The sequence below is a fragment of the Vidua chalybeata genome, chromosome 4 (assembly GCF_026979565.1).
Source record: "Vidua chalybeata isolate OUT-0048 chromosome 4, bVidCha1 merged haplotype, whole genome shotgun sequence".
NCBI classification, from domain to species: Eukaryota; Metazoa; Chordata; class Aves; order Passeriformes; family Viduidae; genus Vidua; species Vidua chalybeata.
Genome location: NC_071533.1, coordinates 66,864,454 through 66,873,514, shown reverse-complemented (window position 1 = coordinate 66,873,514; position 9,061 = coordinate 66,864,454). Strand labels below are relative to the sequence as shown.

Genomic DNA, 9,061 nt, shown 5'->3' with positions numbered 1-9,061 from the left:
GCTAAGTCCATGGGTTTAGCAAAACCCATTACTGAGTATTCATTAACCTATGGCTGTGTTCTGGTAGCTGGAAAATGCTCTTATTCCAGGATAACAAGTGACATGAGAAGAGGAAGTGTCCTCAAGCTGCCTCAAGGAAGGTTTAGGTTGGATATTAGGAAACACTGAAAGGGTGGTCAAGCCTTGGAAAAGGCTGCCCAGGAAGCGATGGTGTCACTGTCCCTGGAAGTGTCAAAAAATAAGTAGACATGGCACTTTAGGGACATAGTTCAGTACTTGGCAGTGCGAGGTTAACAGATGGACTCAATGATCCTAAAGGTCTTTTCCAAACTAAATGATTCTGTGAAAATCTTCCCTGGAGCCCATGGCAGGGGAAAATCTGGCTGGAGAGTGAGGGATGGGGCCGGGGAGGCAGTGGAAGATGTTGCAGATATGTCTGTGAGAAAGAGAAAGCAACAGGGGCTTCCCTGCTGGTCCAAGAAGGGCATAGGATGCCACATCTAGAGAGTGATTGTTTTCTTGACAGTCTTCCCCAGAATACAGGCATTTGGGATGAGCTTTAGCCAGAGCTGTGGGACAGGAGCTGTGGGACTCTCTGCTGGAGAAGCTCAAAGGGGCTTGTGGACAGGCCTGAACTTTCTCAAAGTCTTTTGGAAACGTGTGGAGCTGAGTGGGAGAAGCACAAGGAAAGATCTGCCAGCTGGACCAGCTCCTCTGCTCACTGCCCAGATTGCTGCTCATGCTGGGCCCTCAGCCCTGGCAGATTCCACCCATCCATGTAGGATGTCCTCTAGGAGAAGGCATCACCAGGATGCTTTGCACCCCTGAAAGTCCAGAAGCAGCATTGCTGGCAGGGCCAAATGCAAAATTTTTCCAGTACTCCTTGCATGGGCAAGAGTGGGCAGCTTCTGCCTTTCCAACATCTTTTCAGATGCCTCAGGCTGTGAATGTCCCCATGAAGCATGAGATGGGTTGGGAAAAATGCTTACTTTCCTGGAGACTGAACAACAACAGAAAGCACACGGAAGAACAAAAAACTCTCCTGAGACAGGATTTGCAAATCTTATACCTGCCCAAATCCAGGAAAGAAGCAAGACTGTGGATGCCTCATGTGGAGCAACCCCAGCACAAAGAACAGTGGCCAAAAGGTTTGCTGCTGACCCATCTTATGGAAAGCTGAAGAGCAGCCAAGATGGGTGACAACAGGGGAGCCCAAGACTGGGCTCTGAAATTTCATTTTGGATACTTGAGAAAGCAAGAGGATCCTCAAACACCCTGACTGCAGTGGGTGCTGGCAGTGTTCACTACAGAACTGCTTCCAGGCTGAGCACTTTTTTTTCCATCAGAAAATGCCAATTCCTTACAATGGAAACACTCTGCAGGGTTGTATCGCTGCCGTGACTCTGTGAGAGAAGCCAGGCTGTTTTCTTACCCAATTCCTTGGCTCCTCACAGCTCACAGCCACCCTGGCTGGATCTGCAGAGCCTCCATCCTCCACATTAACCCTTCACCCCATCCTGACACCTTGAGTCCCTCCTTGCTCAATGGCCAAGCTCCTGCTGGCCTGTAAAGGGGAAGCAGTGGTGTAGTGTTTTGCTCCCCAGTTTGATAGTTTTCTGGCTCAGGAGTTGGTGTGACTTTCTATCTAATTGTGCAACTTTTGGGAAGTCAACCAGGGATTAATTTCATTTCTGTCTTCACAGGATGATTGGGAGATGCTGGGTCAGGACTGCCTGCTTTCCTACTGGAAGCTGGTCTGTTTCCAGGCAAATGGTATGTAAATGGTATCCAGAGGGATGCTATTAAAATTACTTAATCTAAGGAAATATTTTCATGAAATTGTCTTTCGAGGGGGAGCACTAAGCTTTTGACTTGAAGCTTTCACAAAATAAATGTCTCCATGCAAAAGCTACTTCCCTTGGGCCAGCAGTGGTGGGAAACCAGAGTATTTTGATTTCAGCAGGACGTCACGGCAACAGCTTGAGCATCTGGTTGGGTTGCTTCATACCTTTCTTCCCCTGTCAGTGACAAGATAGCCGGGGCTAAAGACTCAGAGGTAAAATCTGATTTTCCCTTTGACAAGATAGAGACCAGGTGGCTCATGCCCCAAACTTGCCTCCCAGCAGAATTTCCAAATGGAAGCAGTTTTCTGTTTCAAACTTCAACATTTTCAAACCCAAACTTTGGTTTTCCTGCAGATCTGAAGGGCCCGAGCAATTGAAAGCCTATCTTGGCTGAAATTCAGAACAATTCTGTTCACAATCACTTCTCTTAATAAACAGCATTAACATCTGGTGAGAAATCCCTGGGCTAAGCACAACATAGCTGCAGCACCATGCTTGAGCTGAGCTCAGCTTGATCCAGAGACAGAGCAGTGTGAGCTGAGCCAAGAGCAAGGAGGGGAGAAAACAGCAAATGGAAAAATTAATTGCATGGTAAAAAACTCCAACTTCCATCATCTCAGGAGTTCACAACTGGCAGGGAGTCTTTAGTAAACTAATTAGTGGCTATGGCAAATTGTGGAAGAGTCTGTAAGTTGTTGTAGTTGAATAGAAGTCAACAGTGTCTGATTTGCAGTAGCCAAAACTCTTGCTCATGATTTTTCACTGCACAACTTTATAAAAAGTGGAAGCTATTTACCATTTCTCTGTTAAGATATTGGTGGTCTTGAATGAGTCTTTCCCTTGGAGCTTTAATTTAGATAGAATTTTGTTTCAGATATATAAAATTAAAACATATTTATTTGAGTTATCTGTATAATATATTAAAAAATAAGTTTACTCAGAGCCCTAAATTAGCTATGAGAGTGCGAACACCTCCCATGATTTAGGGATTTAATTTGTTGCTGCTTGGAGGGGTGCAGCAGTAGGTCAGGCTCTCCAGGTTGCATGGCACAGCACAGGGACAATCACCAGTGTAAATAAACTTCTCCTGGGTCTCCTTAAGCAACATTTCACTCTGAATAATCCTGGTGATTTAGCTCCCACTAGAACATTAGTTTTAGTTCCACTTTGCTTTATTGCTGCCATGCTTAATTGATTCAACACCAGGATGGAACTGCATAATGAGGCTACTTAAGTGTAATGAAACCCTTGCATTGTCAAAAATGAACATTTTGTCTGCAGATTCTAGAAAGCTCTGTAATTGAACTCTTCAAAACTTAGATATATGCAGACATAGGAATTTATTTAGTCCTCTAGCTCTGTAGCTTTTCATATTTCCTTTTTCATCCAGGCCATTCTCCAAATAATTCCTTTGTTAATTCAAAATTCAGAGGCCTTGACTATTTTTTTTAAACATTCAGCTGTGAAATTTCTCTACTTGGAGATGTCTATCACTGAGAGACACTTGTTTGTACTGTGTAGGTTGATGTTAGCTGTCTGCTTGCCTCCTGACAAGTCTTTGGAGGCTGCTGCTTTTTTTTTTTTTTTTTTTTTTTTTTTTTTTTTTTGTGATAGAATAAAATAAGCTGCTCAAGAGGAGGCTGCTGCATGCCCCACACCAGGGGCCTCTTTGCTGGCCACGTGGGAGTAGGTTTGTAGTGGGAGACCTGAACTAAACTGCTTGGTCCCAGTGTGTTTTTCACCCTCATTGAGCACCTCGTGAAAAGGGGGTGAAAATTCAGTTTCTATAGGAAAATAAGCCTGAATAGTCCTGTTACATCTTTATCTTTCAGTGTTTCCTGGCATCCCTCTGCAGCCCCACTCTGGAGCGGCAGAGCAAATTTGGCTTTCTCCACCAGGTGGTACTATTAAGCTGTCGTAGCGGGAAGATTTGCTCCCTCCATCCCAAACTCACCCAGTTATCCCTGTCGGCTGAGGCTTTCAAATAATTTCCCTCTTGGTGTACTGAAGCTAAGGAGGAGCCCCGGTTAATTGCAGCTGAATGAGGGCATTCATGCCCTGTTCCCCTTCCCACTGCAGAACAAACAGTATTTTTTTTTCCCCCCATCTCTAATGAAAGGAATGGTTGAGCCCATACTCATGGTGTGCACTGGGGATTGTTGCTTTTACGAAGATATTTTCCACATGAGCAGTGTAACTCCCTGATAGCTGTGGAAGATGCATCATCTTTAACGTGCCTGAGGAAAGAGCAAGGTCTTAACACAAGTTTGTGTTCCTAATCTGATGTTCAGCTTTCCCTGGGGGAAGTGGATAACATGTCTGGGCTCTGCCTGCAGTGACAGGAAGGGATGCTGAGGTCCTGTGTGGGTTCCTGGGGTTCTTTCATGCAGGGCTAATGTCTGTCCATATCTCAGACAGCTTTTCTCTTACCTAGACATCTTGTCCAGGAAGACTCTTGCAGGTGTATTTCTATGAATTGAGTCCTTCTGATGCCTGTAATGGCCCAGTGGCTGTGTATGGGCTGCCATGTGTCCTCAGCTCCCAGGCACAGCCACAGGGCATGTCCTTGCATGGCTCTGTGCAAAAAGCCAGATGCACCTGAGAAGCCTCTCTCTTGCACAATAATTCTGTCAAGTTGCAGACATGTCAAATTTAGTGTTGGTTTGGTTCACCTGGGAGGGAAGAGACAAAGGTACATGAAGAGGCAGCTGCCTCACTGCTTTTGAACTATTAAAATGCTACAGGAGCAGTGCAGTTGCTGATGTTGAAGACTCAACCCCTTAAAATCTGAGGATATTAGAATTCTCTGATAGATACTGCAGCTCTCAGCTCCACAGGTAAATTGTCAGCAGAGTGCTCCATCCACTGGGATTATTTATAGACTTGCTCAGGTAAGCATGATCCATATTTTTTTTGTGCTTAGTCTACCATGAATTTGTGTATGTCTGAGCAAACACAGTCCTTATCTACTGCTGACTGTCCACATGTGCCCTTTGAGCACTTCTCTGGTCCTCTTTAAGAAGAGGAAAGGGCTTTGCATGTGCTGTGATGGGCTGGCTGACACAGTTTCTGCTGAGAGGCCAGTGCTGTTTATAGAGCTGGAGAGTTCATTTGCCACTGGGGTGATGAAAAGACACTTAAATTGGAAGATAGGTGCTTTCCAGGGCATAACCAGCTGGCTGGCAGAATTTGGATGGTTGGAGTATTGTCAGCACTGCTTTTGGAGGGTTGCAGCTCTGGGAAGACTCTGTTTTTTGAGCCACCCACCTTCACATGATGTTTATGACACCGTAACAGTCACACAAAAGCCCTGTGATCAGAAGGACAGCACAGGCAGCACAAGGGGCTTTGAAGAACAAGCCCTGCTTTAAAACAGTTCTGCTGTGCAGGGAAAAACTCCTCCAGATTTGGCCAAGTGGTGGCATAATGTGCTAGGTTACGCCAAGGATCCAGATGCCACAACATAAATCTGTATGTTGCAGGACTGAGAAGGTGATTTTTTTCTTTCATTTTATCAGCCATGCAAATTTTAAAAAGCTGCCTACAAAGCCCAGTGGACCTTGTCATAAAGCATTGAGGATGGTCTTGCATCCTTAAAATGGCGGATAGGGTGAAAAGACTCTCTTTTGTCCCCTCTCCTTCACCAAAATTACACTGTAAGATTTATGCTGGTGAACCAACAGAGAGGGGAATGAAATACTTCAATGAGAGTCTCCATTTTTTCCTGCTGTCTTGTGAAATGGTGGCAATTTGTAAATGAGACATCTGTTGCTACTTGGGTTTGAATACTCTATTTCTTTGCCATTGGCATTGGTGACATGACTGTGTGTGATGATGTTGGTCTGTGGAGGGAGAAGAGCATAATCTGCTGCATGGGGAGATGCAAGGGAAAAGGGGCTCTTGATGAAGGAGCAGTGGCAATTACTGGAAATGTTTTTGCAATGTTTAGATGGAGAAATCTTCCTTTCCTTTGTCATTAGGGGTTTGTCAGAACTTGGTGCAAGCCAAGTTAATTTGGTTTACCTTATTTTTTAGGTTTACCTTATTTTTTAATGGAGCATCCTGCTGGACTCTGAAACCTTTCTCTGGTTCTGCACAGGGTGTGCACTCTTGAAGCAGAGCAGAGATACCTGCAGAAAGACAATTGCTGAAGGCTGAGAGCCCTCTTGGGGCAGAGAGTTCACAGCAGGAGCTGCAATGTCATCTATAACTGCCCATTCCTGCTTCCTCTCAATTTAATTTCTTCCTGGCTTAATTTGCTGGTGCCCTGTCCATAACCCCACTTTTCCCTGGTGTCATTTCTCTGTGTTCCGTGCTCTGGCTTCATCTCCTGTGCTGCATTTGGGGACCAGTGGAACAAGTTTCACAAGTTTCTGGCTGCACAATGCTGATGTGCCAAAGGGATTTGGTTCCCACGTATTGATCTGTGTTGGAAGTGGTGGGGTCATGGGTTGTTTTTGTCTTTGGGACTCCTTTGTACCAGTCCTTTCACTCTCCTCTTAAGTTTCTATTCCTCGTGTGATCATTGTTTTAGTAATACCCACCTGCAGCCCTTCTCAACATAATCATATTTGTGTATCTGGCTATAGTTTTTCTTTGGACTTAAACAGCATCAAAAATTCCTTACAGCTGAGATGTTCCTTTTTTGATCTAAGGATTTATCATGCTTCTTTTATTGTGCATGTCCCCCAGATATGGCAGGTGATCTATATAATCCCTTTTATCCTTTTCTTTTCCTATTTCTTTCCTTAAAAATTGGAAAGAGCTGGTATTTCTTCAGTGCAATTGCACAACGGAGGAAGGTGTTACCAGCATCACATTTGGCTTGCAGTGCTGAGAATATTGTGCAAAGCCCCAGTGGGTTCTGAGTGATCTTTAACATCTGATTACTGGGGTTTGGTAACAAATGCACCCACATATCCCTATTGAACAACGCGTAAATTAGTGCCACTGATATTCTCTAAATAAATACTTTTGTTTAAAGCCTTTTCCTACCTGGTGAAATGGAGTTTGGTGTTTTATGGAAGAAATTCTTCCCTGTGAGGGTGGTGAGTGCCTGGCACAGATTGCCCAGAGAAGTTGTTGATACCTCATCCTTGGACAATGTCCAAGGCCAGGTTGGATGGAGCTTGGAGCAACCTGGGATAGTGGCAGGTGGGAGGTGTTGGTCCCTTGGTTGGGACCATGTTGGTCCCTTCCAACCCAAACCATTTGTGATTCCATGATTCCAGGCTGCTGCTCTGAAGAAACTGTACGGGAATCATTTTTACCTGGTTTGACTGGTCAAATGCAATCACTGTTGCATCACTGCCAGTACTTTGGAACTGAACTCATTTGCTGGCCTTGAACTGGTGCTGCATGGAGAGGGTGAAGGGATGAAGGGGGTGTGGGCAGGAAAGTGTCATGAACATCTCTAGTTCTTGGCAGGCTCATGGGTGTGTCAGCCAGCACAGGGCTAGTAACTGCACAGAAACATTGAGGTTACCCTGAAATAAATAGCCTCTAGCAAATGTAGGCACTAGGAGGAAGATCCTGCAAATGCTCCTAAGCTCTGTAAATCCTTATAATTTTTAGGAACTGGTTATCCTCTGCTTGCAAACAGCCTGCAGGATTGGCTACTACCTTCGCTGGCAAACACTAAGCATTTGGTATAGTAATAAGAAATTTTAAATGGAGACAGGAAGCCCACCAGACATCTTTTGAAAGTGTGGCCAGACTCCACTTTCAGACATTTATTGTCCATCCCTCAAAAATAATAAGTATTTTTTCTCCTTTTTCTCCCCAGATCTTATGTTTAGGCCAAATAATTTGAAAATTTGAATTTCACAGATCACATCCATCAATCTGGATGAGTCTATCAATATGGGAGTTATCAATCAACTAGCTCTATAATCTGTACATACCATGTATGCTCCATATAGAGTCATGGAATCATTAAGGTTGGAAAAGGCCTCTAAGATCTTTGAGTCCAATTAATTAACCTACCACTGCAAGGTCCACCATGAAACAATGTTCCTAAGCACCACATCTACATGTTTTCTGAACAGTTCCAGGGGCTGTGATCTCACCACTTCCCTGAATATACTGTCCAGCAAGACAACTTCCTGTAGATGAATGCTTGAAATCTTGCTTCATTCCATCAGAAAGTGAATTTGCAGTGAAAGTATCAGGCTGCTGGAATCCAAGGGAGAGCACAATCTTCAAATGCAGCCTGTGCCTTCATGGTGCAGGGACCTGTTACCATTCTGCAATGCTACAGCCTCTAATTCTGTGGCATAATTCACCTTCTGCCCATCAGCCTTTCTGGCAGCTGCACAATGTAACTGTAATTGTTGCTTTTCCCTTATTTTTTTTCTTTCTTTGCCACCCATCTCCCTTGCAGGCTCTTGCCTTCTCTCCTGTGGTGAGGCATTCATGCCCAACAGTGAAGGTGCTACCAAGGCTCATCTGTTGGTGATCTTGTTTTGCTTGGGTATCTAAGCTCTTGTGCAGTGGGGACTATGACATATCACTGGTGTGGAGCGTGTCAGAAGAGCTCATTCTGGAAGAGCTGTGAGCTAACAGACTGTGCAGCAAATCTGGGGCAGTGGGAGCTTTTCTGCAGTGTCACAAACCCTCTGCTCAGCTCTTTTCCTGTTGAGAAATTCTTCATGGTTCACAGAGTGTTTCCTAGAAAGTAGCTTAGAAAATCAGTTTTGCAGTTTCAAGAACTAAATGAGTGCTTTTGTGTGAGACTTTCTGTGCCATTTTGGGGGATTGATATCTTGCTTACATCTAAGGAAAGCGGTACAAAATTACTGCTTCAACACACACAAACAAAATGTTTTTGGCTTGAAGTTTTGGCCAAACTGATGGAATAATGATTCTCAGTCCTACTTGTACACTGAAAAGAGATTTATTTTTCCCCTGTAGCATAAACCCTGTAACTGAGAGAGGTGTATGTTTTTCAAGAGTCAAACTGACTGATTGCTCATACTCTACGTGCAGGCTGTGGTCACTTGGATGAGACCCATGGTTTTTCTCACAGTCACAGCTGATATTTGTTCTTGCATGTAGCAGTTTCAAAATTGGGTTCCTACAGAAACTTGGGCAACACACTCTACTTAGTGCATTGCACAGAGCCAGTTTGCAATACTATTAATTGAAAAAAAAAACCAACCCAGAGTAGTTGTCATATGCAGATTGCTCACTGGAGGTGACTAAGTGGCCTGATGATC

General features: G+C 44.3%; 1 long non-coding RNA gene across 1 annotated transcript; it reads right to left on the bottom strand.

Moving 5' to 3' along the window:
• Positions 1-3,989: 3,989 nt before the first annotated feature.
• On the bottom strand, positions 3,990-8,279 carry LOC128787228 (uncharacterized). The gene is made up of 4 exons (XR_008430630.1): positions 8,129-8,279; positions 5,886-5,974; positions 4,275-4,516; positions 3,990-4,081 (listed from the first exon to the last, which is right to left on the bottom strand). It is a non-coding gene; the product is annotated as an uncharacterized LOC128787228 (long non-coding RNA).
• Between the last annotated feature and the right edge of the window lie 782 nt (positions 8,280-9,061).